The sequence below is a fragment of the Hemicordylus capensis genome, chromosome 5 (assembly GCF_027244095.1).
Source record: "Hemicordylus capensis ecotype Gifberg chromosome 5, rHemCap1.1.pri, whole genome shotgun sequence".
In the NCBI taxonomy this organism is placed as follows: Eukaryota; Metazoa; Chordata; class Lepidosauria; order Squamata; family Cordylidae; genus Hemicordylus; species Hemicordylus capensis.
Window position 1 is genome coordinate 212568564 of NC_069661.1, and position 17951 is coordinate 212586514.

Genomic DNA, 17951 nt, shown 5'->3' on the forward strand with positions numbered 1-17951 from the left:
TCTAATGAAGATCTGTTTCCAACCTAGTCACAACTAAGAGGAACAAAATTAGACCTTTATGCAGGGGCGGGCGATCCTTTCATGAGTCAAGGTGAAGTGGTCACTTCAAGAGGCAGATTACTGAGGTGCCAGCAGGGTGGCAAGATACCCCCCCACCACCACTATTGGAGCGGCTCATGGGACCAATCTGAACTTTGCAAGCTCTGCAAGGTGCGCCTCTCTTTGCTTGCTGACAACCTTCCCTCCTCTCCACCCACTCCACTGCTTTCAAAGCTTGAAAGGGTCAGTTTTGAAAGGGGGCCAGTATTCGGCATCTTGCCTCAAGCACCTTGATACCTTGGGCCACCCCAATCTGGTCTTTATGTTTCATTAAATAGGAGGAGGGCTAACATGGAAACAGGAATCAGTTATAGCTTTCATCAAATATATCTGCCTAAAACTCAGCCACTTTCTTGTGCAAACACATGTAGAAGTAAGAGCCTTGGATAGAGCACCCTCACCAACACAAAGCAGAATGTTCCCTAGAAATACAGTCCTATTTATTTATTTATTTATTTATTTGTTTGTTTGTTTGTTTATTTGAAATATTTCTATACCGCCTACAACTTGCATCTGGCGATTTACAATTAATATCATTTAAGACATCAAATCAATTAACAATTAAAATCATTAAAAACATTAAAGTATTAAAAATTTTAAAACTATAATTCTAATTAAAAGCCTGGGTGAATAAATGTGTCTTCAGTGCCTTTTAAAAAGTTGCCAGAGATGAGGAGGCTCTTATTTCAATGGGGAGTGCATTCCAAAGTCCAGGGCAGCAATGGAGAAGGCCCGTTCCCGAGTAGCTGCCAGACGAGTTGGCGGCAACTGCAGACGAACCTCTCCAGATGATCTTAACAGGCGGTGGGGCTCATGGTGAAGAAGACGTACTCTTAAATACCCAGGGCCTAAGCTGTTTAGGGCTTTATCGGTAACTAGTATTTTTAAGCCCGTTATGATAACGGGCGCTAGCTTTCTATCCCGTCTTTTCTGTCTCTCTCTCTCTCTCTCTCTCTTCCTGTCTCTTTTTTCCCCCCTTGTCCCCTCTCTCTTTTTGTTTTTTGTTTTGTTGTTGTCTCTGTTTTTGTTCTTCCTTATTTTGCTTTTACTTTTTGGGGTGTGTGTGTGTGTGTGGATGAATAACGGCCAAAATGGCCCATGAGAAGGTGGCCGCCCCCGCCTATCGCCCTCCCACGCACCCAGCTGCCGGAGCCCACCTTACCCGCTCCAGCCCGAAGGAGAAGAGAGGAACTCGGGAACAGAGCTATTCTCTGTGTTAAGCTGCTGCCCATACTGTCGCAATGGACGCAATAGGCGTCCTTTGCGTCCATAGTGGCAGTTTGAGCAGTGACTTAGCACAGAGAGGAGCTCTGCTCGTGAGCTCCTCTCTTTTCCCTCGGGCTGGAGCGGGTAAGGTGGTCTTCGACAGCTGGGAGGGCGATAGGCGGGGGCGGCGACCTTCTCATGGGCCATTTTCGCCCTTAATCTTTTTGGGGGGGGAGCGGGGAAGGTGATTTTGGGCAGCTGGGAGGGCGGGTGAGCAGGAGGCGGCGGCTGTGAGCGGGCGGGGGCCTCGTTGGCGGCTTCGCAGCCACCTCGCCCAGCTTCATTTTGGGCAGCTGGGAGGGCGGGTGAGCAGGCGGGGGCGACGGCTGTGAGCGGGCGGGGGCCTCGTTGGCGGCTTCGCTGCCACCTCGCCCAGCTTCCCTGTCCCCCGTCTCGGTCTTCCCCCGTCGCCATTGCCCTTGCCTTTTTCAGGGCAGCCGCTTCTGGTTGCCTCGGCCTCCTCTCGCCGTGCCGCAGCTCATGGCCAAGGCGGCGGCTCTGCCGCTGCCTCGGCCACTTTCCCCCGCTGCCACACACCGGCTAATGGCCGCCCATGGCTGTGGGACACTGGTGTCTGAGGTCCTGTGTCCCTTGGGCTCTTCTGGGCCTGCGCTTCGTGCAGGCCCAGAACATCCCAGGGAGGCAGGGACGCAGATCCCCAACATTCCAAAGCCACGGCCACTCACTTAGCCTTTTATTATATAGGATAAGCAGCACCTTGTATTTTGCCCAGAAACATATCGGCAGCCAGGGTCCTGCCTTTGTGCTCAACCCCTCTGATATCAGATGTAGATTGAATTAGATTTGCTAAAAGTTCCAAGGAAAGCTTTAAAAGCAATAGGGATAAAGGGCAGCCCTGCTCAGTCCTCCTGTGAAACCTAATTATCTTGAAATCTAGGAAATTGGTCCTGATTACGGCTTGAGATCCCATGCAAGAATGGATCACCCACATTCATCTTGCCTAATAGCTGGATTTAAAACGTCAGTTCAAGCCTATCAAAGGCTTGTGCATTTCTGGCGGCACAACAGTTATCAGCTTTCTGAATTTTCTAGCCAAGTTGACATTGTTGAGTATTCTGGGAATCTAGTAACCTATGCAATGGCTAAGCACAATGCCCACCTGGACTGTTCATATAAATATAGAGATAATTGTGTTTGAACTGGCCATCGGGATTAGTGGAAACATCTTGCCATCTTGGTTAAGCAAATTGATTGGACAATAAGTCTCCACATCTGTATCTGGCTTGGGTATCCCTTTAATTTTGTAAAGGCACCATATATCATGAATTATGCCACTGTCCAGAATGTTGTTAAAGAGGGAAAGGAATCAATATATTTGGGAAATGTTCCTGTGACTATGTCAGGGGCTTTCTGATTTTTCTGCTTTGAACATATGCTTCTGATTTCTTCTTCAGTTGCATACTGTTGAGGACAGACTGGTGAGCTGGATCAAGTGTCCATAATCTGAATTTATCCAAAATGTTGTGTTGGGATTAGATTAATATAAATGGGAGTAAAAGTTCACAAACCAGCTCAGGGGTGTAGCTATAATTGAGCAGATGGGTTCAAAGAACCAGGGGCCCCCAGCTCCTGAGGGCCCCACCACAGCTCCACCCCTCACTTTTTTCTTCATTATCTCTCTCACTCAGAGTGGCTGCCGGGGAGGGAGCAAACACAGGGCCCGGCCCCTCTCCCTTAGCTATGCCCATGAACCAGCTAATAATCTCTTGCATGGAGTAAACCTTACTGTTGCTTGGCTCAGACAGAACATTCACCTTAGTGCCATTTAATTTTCTGAGCACTTGGTTGGCTAAGAGTTTAGAGCTTTTCTTGCCAAAATAATAAAATCTCTGGCCAGTATAAGCCATGGATGTGTGGATTTTGGCCACATCTATGATTCTAGTTCCTTGTGTTTGCCCACCAGTTTCCTATAAATTTTACAGCTGCCTGTATTTATGGAGTGTTTCTAGGGCAACAGTTTCTCTTGCTATTTGCCATGTGCTTTTGCAGATTGTCTCTTGACGGTGCTTTCACTAATTCTGCAATGCCCCCTCATCATTGCCTTCATGATATCTCAGACTACAGCCAATGGCATGGAACTGCTGTTGTTAATATTAAAATATCATTTAATTTCACATGCTAGTCTGCTGAGCTTTGCTGAAGAAGCAAGAGGCTAAGGCACCATGTTGACAAGTGAAGCTGCTAATTAGGCTTATTTGGGGTATAATGGGTGCATTGTCTAAGACAGTTATTGGTCCTCTTATTGAAACCACCACCATCTGAGCTGTGTAGAGAAAGATCAAGATATAATTGATTCTTCAATAGTTTTATTTGAGAAATGGTGAAAGAAGAAAGATAAGTCCTTAACCCTGGGGTTTATCATGCATCAAGTGTTAACTAACCCAGATACAGTGAATGGTCCTGCCTACCCAGAGCCAGAACTAGAAGACTTGTACTTTCTGAAATAGCTCCTCCTGTCCAGCTGAGGAGGTCACTCATCAGCTTAAGATCTCCACTGATAAAGAGCATGCCATTGCCATCTCTAAAAAAATCTGTGTACCGAAATTCTCCAGAATTTCAAACTCCAGAAATGGAATTTGGCCAGTGTTGGAGCTACACACTAACCCAGTTAGCATTTTTCTCGTTCACCAGAAGGATCTCTAAGTATATGTACAATCATTAGATGAAGGTTTTTCATAACATTCACAGCAATTTCACTGGATTTCAACATGCCTGGGTCTGAAAAGCATTTCCCAAAATGTGAGTTATTAAGGTGCCTAGCATTCACATTTTTGTGATGTTTTCTGAAGGAAAATCAAATCTGTTCTTGTTTGATTACCCTCAGCACCCTACGCCTCTCAACTATTGATCCCAGTCCTTTCAAGTTCAAATAATACAATGTTACTAGACACATTGGAATGCTAATACTAGAAGTACAAACACAAGATTTCCCAGATAATGATGCCCCCAGCTTAAAGGTATTCTAGTATTATTTCTTTCCCTCTTTCACAGAAACAAAACAGGGTAAACACAAAGGTAACCTCAAATGGTGCCAATTAGAGAGGCAGGCATCATGATGTCTCCACAAATGCAGGATCAAAAAGCCACTCATACTAGTGGACCTCATGAAAAGAGTAACCACTTAAGTTTCATTACCATTAATTAAAGATACTGCTGGATAGCTTCAGTGACAAAGAACATAAGATCAGCCCTGCTGGATCAGGCACAAGGCCCATCTAGTCCAGCATCCTGTTTCACACAGTGGCCCACCAGATGCCTCTGGGGAGCCCACAGGCAAGAGGTATGTGCATGCACTCTCTCTTGCTGTTGCTCCCCTGCAACCGGTATTGAGAGGCATCCTGCCTCTGAGGCTGGAGGTGTTCCACAGCCACTAGACTAGTAACCATTGATAGACCTGTCCTCCATTAATTTATCTATGCTCCTTTTAAAGCCATCAAAGCTGGTGGCCCTCAACACATCCCATGTGTTGAATTCCATAGATTAATGTGTTGAATTCCATAGATTCCAAATAATTCTATAGATTAATTATGCACTGTGTGAAAAAGTACTTCCTCTTGTCAATCCTAAATTTCCTGACTTTCAGTTTCATGGGGTGACCCCTGGCTCTAGTGTTGTGTGTGAGAGAGAACAATTTCTCTCTGTCCACCCTCTCCACTCCATGCATAAGTTTATACACTTCGATCATGTCTCCCCTTAGTTGCCTCTTTTCCAAGGTAAAGAGCCCCAGATGCTGTAGTCTAGCCTCATAAGGAAGGTACTCCAAGCCCCTGATCATTTTGGTTACCCTCTTTTGCACTTTTTCCAGTTCTACAATATCCTTCTAAAGATACGGTGACCAAAGCTGTAAGCAGTACTCCAGATGTGACCGCACCATAGATTTGTATAAGGGCATTATAATATTAGCATTTTTATTTTCAATCCCCTTCCTAATGATTCCTAGCATGGAATTAGCCTTTTTCACAGCTGCTGAGATGATACGGAGACACTTTCAATGAGCTGTCCACCACAACCCCAAGATCTTTCTCCTGGTCAGTCACCGATAGCTCAGATCCCCTCAGTGTATATGTGAAGTTGGTGTTTTTTGCCCCAATGTGCATCACATTACACTTGCTTACATTGAGCAGCATTTGCCATTTTGTCTCCCAGTCCCCCAGTTTGGAGAGATCTTTTTGGGGTTCCTCACAATCCACTGTAGATTTAACTACCCTAAATAGTTTACTGTCATCTGTAAATTTGGCCACTTTGCTGGTCACCCCAACTTCTAGATCGTTTATGAACAAGTTAAAGAACACTGGTCCCAGTACCGGTGACTGGGGGACCCCACTTCCTACCTACCTCCATTGTGAAAACTGTCCATTTATTCCTACTCTCTGTTTCCTGTCCTTCAACCAGTTACCGATCCACACATGAACCTGTCCCCTTATCCCATGACTGCTAAGTTTACTCAAGAGCCTTTGGTGGGGAACTTTATCAAAAGCTTTTTGGAAGTCCAAGTATACTATGTCAACCGGATCACCTTTATCCACATGCCCGTTGACACTCTCAAAGAAGTCCAAAAGGTTAGTGAGGAAAGACCTTCCCTTGCAGAAGCCATGCTGGTTCTCCTTCAACAAGGCCTGTTCTTCTATATGCTTAACAATTTTGTCCTTAAATATGCTTTCCATCAATTTACCCAGCACTGAAGTTAAGCTGACTGGCCTGTAATTTCCTGGATACCCCTAGATCCCTTTTTGAAAATCAGAGTCACACTGGCTACTTTCCAGTCTTCTAGTACAGAGCCTGACTGTAGGGACGAGTTATATCTTTTTGCTAGGAGACTGACAATTTCACATTTGAGTTCCTTCAGAACTCTTGGGTGGATACCATCTAGCTCTGGCGATTAGTTAATTTTTAGTTTTTCAAGACAGTTTAGGACATCTTCCCTTGTCACCTCAAATTTGCCTAGTTCCTCAGCCGCTAAACCTGAAAAACTCAATTCTGGAAAGGGTATATGGTCAGTATCCTCTGCTGTGAAGACAGATGCAAAGAATTCATTCAGCTTCTCTGCAATATCATCAAAAATCCCTTTCACACCCTCATCATCTAAGGGTCCAACCACCTCCCTGGCAGGTTTTCTACTTCTGATATGTTTAAATAAGTGTTTGTTATTCCCCTTGACACTTCTAGCTATATGTTCCTCAAACTCTCTCTTTGCATCCCTTATTGTGTCCTTGCATTTCTTTTGCCAGAGTTTATGTTCCTTCTTGTTCTCTTCATTTGGACAGGACTTCCATTTTCTGAAGGAAGTCTTCTTCCCTTTTATAGCTTCCCTGACTCTGCTTGTTAGCCACACCGGCATCCTCCTGAACTTGGTGGTACCTTTCCTCTTTCTTGGTATACATTCCAACTGTGCTTCTAGTACTGTGGTTTTAACTAAGTCCCATGCTTTCTGGGGTGATTTGACCCTCCTGACTTTCCCTTTCAACTTCTTTCTTACCAGTCCCCTCGTTTTTGAGAAGTGTCCTTTTCTGAAGTCCAGAAGGTAAGGGAACAGTGCATAACAAATTCTATGCTAGTTAACAGCTGCTCAAGAGCCAGCATCCGGTGAAATGGAATAAGAAAAGACAAATTAGTGGCAAACTAGCCATAAAGACCACCACCCACCACCACCCACCACAAAACCACAGCAGTTAGACTGGGCTCCAAACTGCATGACCCAATTCCTTGAGGAGGCTTTTTGTAAGCTCTTTGTGAGGCAGTGCCCATTTCCAAACTTCAAACTTAATGACCCCATTCCTTGAGGACAATAGGCTTTTTGTAAGTTCTTTGTGAGGCAGTGCCCATTTCCTTATTTTGTTTGTGCTGGGGGGCATGGAGGGTATGGGGGGAACTGTCACTCCATCCTTGCAGGACAACGCCTTCATCATCCTCTCCTTCGTTGCCCAATAATGGAGAGTGTCAGGCTTTGGAGTCCAGTATGTTATGACAGAAACATCCTCTTTGTCTACTGTCATTGAGCCCAAATGAGAGGCTGGTACTCTCCACTCAAAATACATTGTGCAAATCCATTCTTTTTATATAGAGGGTCTTTCTAGGGAAAGGCTATAGACATAGCTTTTTCCTATGTCTAATTGAAAGGCATGCTTGCTGTGGAGGGTACCACCTCAGCAGGCCCAGTCTGTGCATAATAAACTCTTCCACCAAATAGAGTTCTTTTGACTGGTTCTACTCCACCCAATCACTGGATCCTCTGTCTCTCAGCTTTATAAAAAGGTAGAATAGTAAGGCAATTTAGGCAAGTAGGCATGGGCTGGGAAAAATAATGGAGAGACTATTGAAACAGTAAAAAAAAAGAAAACCAGAAAAAGTGTACTTGGTTCAAAATCTTCTAAATTCTAAAACAGTGCAGTAATATCAAGTAAAAATCGAAAAAAGATCAGTTGAGCAAAAGTACAAGAAAAAGTTGAAAAAACCAAGTCCAAAAGTCTATGCAAACCCAGCCCAGCAACAGACAGACACAAAGGAATACAAAGGATAGTTCATCCTTTTCCCCTGCAGTAGGTCTGGCTCCTTCACTACTACCACCTCCTAGCAGTTTCTGCCTCTCCTATGCTGCAGTGATTCCAACTTACTGATTTCAAGCTCTCTGCCTTTAACTATGCTCCCAGTTTTCTTTGGGACCCCATTCTGGACTGGGGGAGGGTCATATATTTCAATGGGAAAGTTAATGGACATTTTAATATTTACATTCTAATCTCAAGGACTATTAGCCATCACACCTAACAAAGGGACTTCCATGGGAAGCTTGTTTAGCAGAGGCTTCAAAGAATGAGGTATGACTAACTCCATTATGCCCTGCTAATGGAGTTTCCTAGGGACATCCAGGAAGTGTGTTTACTCCTCTGCTTTGGAAACAGAACGGCAGTACAAGTGCATATTATCATGTATTCATCCATTACATTTATACCCCATAAGAAGGCTTATGAAAAAAGAGTATTATAATAATAACCATAAACAGTATTATTTAATGTATGTAATTATTTACTTAAAATATTTATTTCCTGCCTTTCTGTCCCATTAAAGAGATTATCAAAGTTGCCAACAACATGTAATAAAACAATTATACAAATAAAAGTGCAATTTGAAACAAATTTTGTGTAGAAAGAACACATTAAAGCAGTCAAACATAGGATGTTGGTTTGGCTGGTGATTCTGTTGATGCCCTGGTGGGAATATGGAACAGGGTACTCATCAGGGAAGTAGACATGATAGCTCCTAAGCGTCCCTTCCAACCTGCTTCAAAAATGGTCCCTTGGTATACTGAGGAGTTGTGGGGGCTGAAGTGGTTGGGTAGGCGACTAGAGTGCAAGTGGAGGAGAACTTGGTTCGAATCTGACAGGATGCAGCATATGACCCATTTGAAGACTTATGCGATAGCAGTGCGAGCAGCAAAAAAGATATTTTGGTCTGCACGCATTGTGCCTGCAGGTTCACACACAGCAGAGCAATCCCGGGTTGTGAGGAGTTTAGTTTCTGCTCCTTCTACTTCAAATCAGTCCTCAGGGTCATTCTGCTGTGATGCTTTTAATGGGTTCTTTGCGAACAAGATTTTCTATATTCGGGCCGACTTGGACTCCACTATTTCTGCAAGGTCTATGGAGGAGGTGTCCAGCAATCCTTCTTGCAGTATTAGGTTGGATCAGTTTCAATCTGTGACTCCTGAGGATGTGGACAAGCTGCTTGGTGCAGTGCGGCCTACCACCTGTTCTCTGGATCCTTGCCCGACTTGGCTGCTTCTATCTAGCAGGAAGATTGTTGGAGGTGGTCTAGTTAATATCATAGATGCATCGCTGAGGAAGGGTAGAGTGCCTCCTTGTCTGAAGGAGGCAATGGTTAGACTGCTCCTTAAGAAGCCTTCCCTGGACCCCTTAGCAATGGATAGTTACAGGCCAATCTCCAATCTCCCTTAGTTGGGCAAGGTGATTGAGAAGGTGGTGGCCGACCAGCTCCAGGCAGTTTTGGAGGAAACTTATTATCTAGACCCATTTCAAGACAGCCTTGGTCAGCCTGATGGATGACCTTTTCTGGGGAACTGACAGAGGGAATGTGATTCTACTGGTTCTTCTGGATCTCTCAGCGGCGTTCGATACCATTAACCATGGATCGCCTGGGGGAGTTGGGGATAGGGGACACTGCTTTGCAGTGGTTCCGCTCCTATCTCTTGGGTAGATTCCAGATGGTGGAGCTTGGTGACAGTTGCTCCTCAAAACAGAAACTGTTATATGGAGTCCCTCAGGGCTCCATTCTGTCACCAATGCTTTTCAATATCTACATGAAACCGCTGGGTAAGGTCAGGAGGTTTGGTGCTGGGTGTTATCAGTACGCTGATGACACCAAAATCTACTTCTCCTTTTCATCTTCAGGAAATGGCACTCATTCTTTAAATGCCTGCAGTAATGGGCTGGATGAGGGATAACAAACTGAAGCTGATCCAAGCAAGATGGAGGTGCTCATTGTGGGTGCTCAGAATCTGAGGGGTGAGTTAGCTCTTCCTGTGCTGGATGGGGTTACACTTCCCCAGAAGGAGCAGGTGCGCAGCTTGGGAATATTCCTGGACCCAGGCCTCACCCTGGTATCTCAGGTGGAGGCCATGGCCAGGAGAGCTTTCTATAAGCTCCGGCTGATTCGACAGCTGCGCCCATTCCTTGAAAAGGATGCCTTCAAAACAGTGGTGCATCAGCTGGTAACCTCCCAGCTTGACTATTGCAATGTGCTCTACGTGGGGCTGCCTTTGTACATAGTTCACAAACTTCAGTTAGTTCAAAATGCAGTAGCCAGGTTGGTCTCTAGGGCAACCCAGAGAGACCATATTATGCCTGTCTTGAAATAGTTACACTGGCTGCCGATATGTTTCCAGGCAAAATACAAAGTGCTGGTTATTACCTTTAAAACCCTGAACGGCTTAGGTCCAAGTTATCTTAGAGAGCGCCTTCTTCTGCATGATCTTCACCGCACGTTAAGGTAATCTGCGGAGGTCCGTCTCCAGTTACCTCCGGTTTGTCTGGTGGCGACTCAGAGGTGGGCCTTTTCTGTAGTTGCTCCTGGGATATGGAATGCACTCCCAGCAGAAATCCATAATTTGAGTTCATTACTGTCTTTCAGTAATGTCTTTTAAGGAGAGCCCTTAAAACCTATCTGTTTGGCCTGGCCTTCCAGGGTTTTTAAACTGCTGCAAACTGTTTTAAATTGTTGCCCTGGTTTTCCAGGGTTTTAGCTGTTTGAATGTTTAATTGGTTTTATTCAGTTTTTATAGTTTTGATTTTAATTGTTAACTGGTTTTAATTGTTTTTATTCTGTTGTAAACCACCCTGAGCCATTTTGGAAGGGCGGTATATCAATAAAATAAAATAAAATAAAATAAAAAAATAAAATAAAATAATAAAACACCAGCAGCTAAATGTCCAAAAGGACGTTAACCTTACCTCGTCATACCATCGGTACTCTGAAAGATCCTCAGCTCTTCCTCAGTAGCATGTTGAGTACCATCCGACCTGAGGGGCCCATCATCCGGCACTACATCGACAATCATTCTATCTTGTCTATCCATGTGGTTTTCCTGGTAAAATACAGGAGTGGTTAACCATTGCTTTCTCCTGCACTGTATGAAATGATGCTTTTGTCGTTGTCACTAAAGTGACCGTCCGCCTCCAGCACCTTCCTATATCACTACTGCCCAATATATGTGCTTGCTTGCTTTAGCTGGGCAGATGGGATGACCTTCACGCATTGGGTGACCCTAGAGGGAGTATACTTTCTGGTGTACTTTGCTCAGCCCTCCCAGGAACACTCCCCCTGCCATGATGAGGCAGCATAACAGGAGTTGTGGGGGGGGGGGAATATGTTTTTACTGCCCATTTAAAAGCTGATTATGATGGGGCCAGTTAGGGCTCATGAGGGAGAGAGTTCTACAACCTGGGGGTGCCACCACTGAGAAGGCCCTGTACTGCATCTTCACTAGCTGAACCTCTTCAGTGTAACAGGATATGGAACAAATCCTCCAATAATAAAACAGCAGACAGGCAAGTTTCTATGGTGAAAGTGGTTCCTCAGGTATTCAAGCCAAATAGGAATCCTATATAAACATTACAATAAACCCTAATCTAGGACATTCCCAAAACATCATCAAATAAATAACATTCTAAATAAGTTATATGTCTAAATAAACATATGCAATGTTTGTAAGACCCCTGTCCCACAAAGCTTGTATCTAAAATTTGATACAACAGAAACAGAAGAAGAGAAGGAAAATGGAGGCAAGGATGTCCAAGTCAGATGAAAGTAGTCCTGGACACAGGATAGGATATTTAATTCATATCCTGTTCATATCCGAGTTGGGCATCCACCAGCCTCTTGATTCTTACACAATGAGAAGTATGTTTCACAGACTTTGGTAATTTCTCTGCCAGCATTCATCAAGGCATCATTTTACTGGAAAGCATGTGTCACAATTCCTTAATGAATTGATGTGGTCCTAGAGCAGGAGGGGAGGGGCCTAAACACAGCTTCTGTGAAAGGACCCACTACTATACTTACTGGCAAGAGTACAATTGACTTGATCTTTCCATTCTCAGCATCTCATACCTCAAGAATTCTTAAAGGAAGCTGTGAAGATAAAAACATAGAAATCATATAATAGTTTTTAAAAATAATACTGATTTTGTTTTCTGATGCCAGTGTCCCCAAGAAATGTGGATCTAGGGAATGCTACAAGTAGTCTCTAGTTGTGCTGTATTTTTAGCATTATTGCTAGTTTTACAGCTTTCATTAATTTAACCAGGGTCTCCAAATCCTAGACAGCACAGGTAGGGGAGAAGCAAGTTCAGAAGTATTTAAAAGTGTTTACTGCAACTGATCACCAGGTGGAATGGGCAAGTACTTTTCTATTTAAAATGAGCTTTCCTATTCAGCTGGGTGATCTCCAGCTACAGTAAAAAAAAATTCCAGGCATTCCTGCACTACATGCACATTTCTACCTTATCCATGCTATGGCTTTCTAGCTGTACATTTCATGGCTGCATGGTAGGGGAGAAAGCCTATCATATGGCCTTTCCCATCACAGCTGCTTGTAGAAAGAGAAACCTCACCCAATAAACCTTTTCTGCCTCACCACTTTGTAGGTATACTTTGTAGATGATCTCCTTTTGATGATCACTGAATGATAGTCACACCAAAGGACAATGCTAATACAGAAGGCCAGGGAGCAGTAAACACTATTAAGGTTATGAATAAACAAAATGGACATGCTAAATTGGCATACCTAATTTATGTTACATCTAACAGTCTCTTTATTTCTGCTATTTGAAGACTGTGGATGTGTCACTATGAGGCCCAGGGTGTCAGTACAGTGGTCTGGTCCTATTAATGATGGCAGCCTTAACTAGGCTTAAATGGGTCTAATTTGGGGAGGGGGCCATGGCTCAATTAAAGTATACAGTATGTCTTGCATGCAGAAGATCTCAGGTTCAATCTGCTACTAATAGTACAGAAATTTATATACTGATTTTCAATAAACGTTCTCAAAGAGGCTTCCATAGATGAAGAAGTATGATGGTCTCCTGTCCCAAAAGGGCTCCCAATCTAAAAAGAAATATAATGTAGACACCAGCAACAACCACTGGAGGGATGCTGTGCTGGAGATGGATAGAATTTGGCATCTCTACGCAGCAGGGGAAATTACTTGATTAGCAAGCCAGAGGTTGCTGGTTTGAATCCTCACTAGTATGTTTCTCAGACTATGAGGAACACCTATATCAGGCAGCACCAATATAGGTAGGTGCTGAAAGGCATCATCTCATACTAAAGAGGAGGAGGCAAGGGTAAACCCCTCCTGTTTTCTACCAAAGACAACCACAGGGCTTCGTGGTTGCCAGGAGGCGACACCAACTCGATGGCACACTTTAATATGTTGGGGAAAACCCCTATCTGAAAGAGCAACTGCCAGTCAATGTAGTAGACAATACTGACCTAGATGGACCAATACTTTGACCCGGTAAACTAGTTTCGTATTCATATATTCAATCTGTGTGGGCCAATTTAAGTATGTGAGGACAAATTTTAAACTACTTTTCTTTCAAACACTTTTTTTAAAATACAAAATTATAAGATATAAATTTTCCTTCAATATCTGAAAAATATGTCTGTTGCAATTTTGGCAATATACAATACTGTATAAGTGTATTTAAATAGAGTCTGTTATTGATTGATTGATTGATTGATTGAGCAGTTAAAAGGTAGGTGATTAAAACAATTACAACTTCTTTAATTGGTTGGCTAGCATACCTCTCTAATCCACAGCATTAAAGTTCCTTTTGCAATTTGATTTTACCTACCACACTGCAGTGTGGTTATTAAAGCATTGGACTTGTGCTAAGACTTACATCTCCTCTTGGTCATACAATTACTTTACACCAGATACTATAGCCCTATTCACATATTATGTTCAGCAACTCATACACCATAGACAAATCTGTATACAGGTACTGTTATTCACACGTTAAGCTGAACGCAGGTACAGCAGTACATTTCCTATCTGTATCCTGCAGTCCAGTGAGGCTGTATCTGCATTTTTTTACCATGAACGCAAATAGCCATTCACACAAAAACAGGTAAAGACATCTTAACGCCAGATGTCAGTACAAGGTAATGAGGGGAAAGGGCTTACCTTTCACCCCAACCTGACTCATAGGGTTGTTGTAAGGATAAAAGGATATGTGGGTGTTTAGAGATCATATGTCCCCCTGAACTCCTTCGAGGAATGGCAGAATACAAATCTAATAAAAATATAGCTAATGAAAGTTTTCCAGATTAGGCTGGAATGCCTGAAGGGCCCCGTCTCACTGCAGAAAACTGCATGGTGCAAACGCTAATTATCAGCAACTGCTGAGGTGATTATTAATTCCAGGAGTTATTTTCAACCACGTTCCTGGTATCTGCATTACAGTCAGGGGAACAGCTAGGCGAGAAGGGGCCGAGTTCGCCCCTCTCCCTGCTGGCCCCTCAGAGTGAGGGAGATAATAAAGAAAATAGGGAGGGGCGGAGCTGGGGCCCCCTCAAAGAGCTGAAGGGCCCGAACCCGTTCGCTCAGTGATAGCTACACCCCTGATTACAATGCAGCCTCTGCTCAGCCAGAGGGGAGCACCGAGAGGAGAAAGAGGAGGAGGAAATAACACCACCACCCCAACACACACACCGTTTCTGATTGAGGATGGCACTTGCGAGCGGTCCCTTAGGTATCCATTCCTGGAACCAGGCATGAAACTTCACTCAGCGCGCGAGCTTCCCGCACGCGACCCGCGCTGTAACTGCTGCTGCAGGGCGCGTGCGGAGAGGATTCCGCGTCACTGCTGCTCCGGGATTTTGGTTTTGTTTTCAGAGTGCAAACTCGGAGGCCGGGAAGTTGGGACTGCAGCCGTGCAGGACTCTTTTCCTAAAGCAAATTCGCTTATTGGAGAGTTCAGTCCCCAAATCTTTGTTTGCTTATGGTGTTTTTTTTTAAACTGCTTTGGCGGTTACCTTTTTTTTAACTTTGCAAAAGGAATCCAGTTTAGTAATTTATTTATTTATCCTTCCCACCCACCCACCCCACCAAAAAGAAAAAAGAAAAAGAACCACAATCAGAGAGAAAGACGGGCATTCACTTCTTTTCAAAGTTGTATTTTGAGAACATTTCCCCCCATTTGCTGCAAACTTTCAGGGCACTCTATTAACAGATGAAACAGCGGGAGAATTTTCCCTTTTTTTCTGTCCAAAGCGTACGCAGAAGTAAGTAAGTAAGCAAGCATGCAAAATCTCCTTTGTTTCTTCAAGTGTCTTCAGGAAAGGGGCTGGGAGGAGGGGCGAACGAAGCCTTACGGGGTACCGCGATGCGGGAGGGCGGGATCTGGTTCTTCTGTTCAACTTCACCGACGTGTTCCTTGTCATAAAACGTAGGGGACTGGATAATATATGAAACTCTGCACAAAAATAAGAAGCGATCGTGTTCTGCCTGCATTTCGTGAGCCTAAAGTGCTAACTATTGTTTGCCTGCAAGTAACTTCCCGATCGCAGCAGACAAAAAAAATGAGCACCCCTTGCCTCATTGGGGTCTGCGCCGAGCGCGCGGCGTCTGGAGTTTTAAGTCAGACAAAGCGGCTGGCCAGATCGGCATCTGGCTTCCATTAGCTTGGGTTTGTTCCTCTGAGTTGTTCTGGCCGCCGGAACCGTAGAGTGGAAGGAGACTTCACAACTTTTTTCCCCATAGAGGAAAGATGTGCTGCTGTTTACCCCTGCCCGCTTCAAACGGGTTGTTTGAGTCACAGCTCGCGAAGGAAACCGTGGCTAACCTCAAAGTCTTTCTTTAATAGCTCCTGGAGATGAAGAGAGTGCTGCGTTTTGTTTTAAGTTAAGTAAGAGCAGATGTTGGTATTGCAAACGCCCCTCCCCCCGCATCTTAGTAGTCCTAGATTTGGAAGGACTGAGGCTGTAAAAACTCCTAGAGTGGCAAGCGCTTATCCCCTGAGAGGTCTTTTTGCAGCTTGATCCTGTGCATGTTGTTTACTCGGAAGTAAAGATTTTTTTTGTCGAGGGGAATAAGACATATATTACCAAGTAAGTGTGGGACATATATTGCCAGACAATAGGTGTGCAGCTTTAAGACTGTGGAAAGTGATGTATAGCTATTTATGCTTGTAACAAACCCCAGGAGGTGTGCCAGTTGACACTTGCCAATTGGCATTTCCTATTTTGCAGCAGGTCTTCCACTTCAGCACTATAATATCTGCTTCTAGGTCTGTGCTAGTTCTCTCTTGAACCCATCAGTATTCGCTTTTCAAAGACTGGCTTCTCTTGCCACGCTTAAAGTCCTTTGCTTCTACAGAAGCCAGCAGTTGCTAGATTGCTAGGTCATTTGGTAGCTCTCTCTTCAGTTTCCTAGTAATCAGGAAAATTGCATGTATTGTGACATAGGAATAATGTACAGTGTTTTGATTAATTATATTTTGAAATATAGCCATTACTAGATTAGCAGTGTTAGATTTTTAGCATGCTTTTTGCTGGGTATTGGTACAATTGAATGCTTAATATTTACGTTGCCCATTTGATCTAAATAATTACTTTGATACAGCATAAAGGATGGAAGTATCTAGGAAGGAAGGAAGGTCAGTGACAGAGCTCTGGCAGTAGGACTTCATGTAAACAATAATTTGGCCCCACTTTACTTAGCCACCTTAAGTGGCACAGCAGGGAAATGCTTGACTAACAAGCCGGTTTGAATCCCCACTGCTGTGTTTCCCAGACTATGGAGAACATAGGCGTGTTTCCCAGACTACTGGAATCACCTGTATGTGGCAGCAGCAATATAGGAAGATGCTGAAAGGTATCATATCATATTGCATGGGAGGGGGCAATGGTAAACCCCTCCTGGTTTTCTTTGGTAGAATAAACCAAAGAAAACCACAGGGCTCTGTGGGCACCAGGAGTCGAAATCGACTTGACGGCTCAATTTACCTTTACCCCCTTTACTTGCTAAAATGTATCATATTTTAATGACTTTTTTTGGTCAACAATTCCCAAATGATGTTTTGAATCCACAGGTAGGTTGTAGGGGTGGAACAATGTGAATTGGTGTCTTTCTTCACCAAGGTTTGAGATAAGAAGCTAAGCATGGTTAGGGGAGGGTGAGATGTCTGGGCCTGAATTTTGAGATAATTCCCCTTTGCAAATGTACTATTGGGAGCTACAATTCTATGTTCCTGTGAGAAAAAGTGGCATTTAGTGATATACCTGTGTTCAGATCATGCCACTTTGAAATATGCAGAATAACATTAACTAGAAGCATTGTAAAAAAAACTTTCAGCAGTTGCCTGTTCTCAGCCTTCTTGCTTTATGAGAGTGGATGATGAGTGGGGATATAAGCCTAATCTCTCTGAGTAGCTGTGGCATTGCAGATCATTCTGCATTATAGCAACCATGTTTTGGCCAGGCATGATGGCCAGATTTGGTGTGCTGGACAGGATCCCTTTTCTCCCCCTTTTGCTTGGTACCAGAATATCACTGGCTTTCTCTGGTGGTTTAATGATCACCTGGTAGCCTTCTTCAGTTTCCTCAATCTTTACTTTGTTGGAGAGATGACAAAGTCTGTTAGCACGAAGAACCTCTGATATGAACTGAGTCAGCATGCTTCCAATAATTGCTCTTAAGGTATTTGGAAATGCAAATTCTCTTTGTTTTCTCCTTTGTATTCTTCTTTTCTGCTTCTCTCTCCCCGCCCCATTCTGCCATCTCCTCCTTTTTGATGTTTGCAAAAATAAAAAAGCTTTGATCTTAAGTTCTTATAAATTTTTGCTAATGTTAATTTGTTGCTAAGCTTCTTAGTCCACACAGCTTGGACTTTCAAGATCATTGGACAATAAGATGCATCATTTTTCCCTATGTTGACTTATACTTAAAACTACCTAATATACTTTGAAGGATCAGAATTGGGCTTGCTGTTCATATTTTGTCTAAAAAACTGGTGAGAAAAACCTTGCCGAAAACCCTGAGAACATCAA

At 43.7% G+C, this 17951-nt stretch overlaps 1 protein-coding gene across 2 annotated transcripts in view; it reads right to left on the reverse strand.

Moving 5' to 3' along the window:
* The window catches only part of SERHL2 (serine hydrolase like 2), a 41489-nt gene extending 26745 nt beyond the window's left edge, over positions 1-14744 (reverse strand). Inside the window, exons 1-3 of one of the 2 annotated variants that reach the window (XM_053258505.1) lie at positions 14615-14744; positions 11959-12027; positions 10848-10981 (exon numbers count right to left, since the gene is read on the reverse strand). The gene's annotated coding sequence lies outside the window, so the exon portion shown is untranslated. Of the gene's footprint in view, positions 1-10847; positions 10982-11958; positions 12028-14086; positions 14454-14614 lie in introns of those variants that run through there. The other variant, XM_053258503.1, reaches the window with a different exon arrangement.
* Between the last annotated feature and the right edge of the window lie 3207 nt (positions 14745-17951).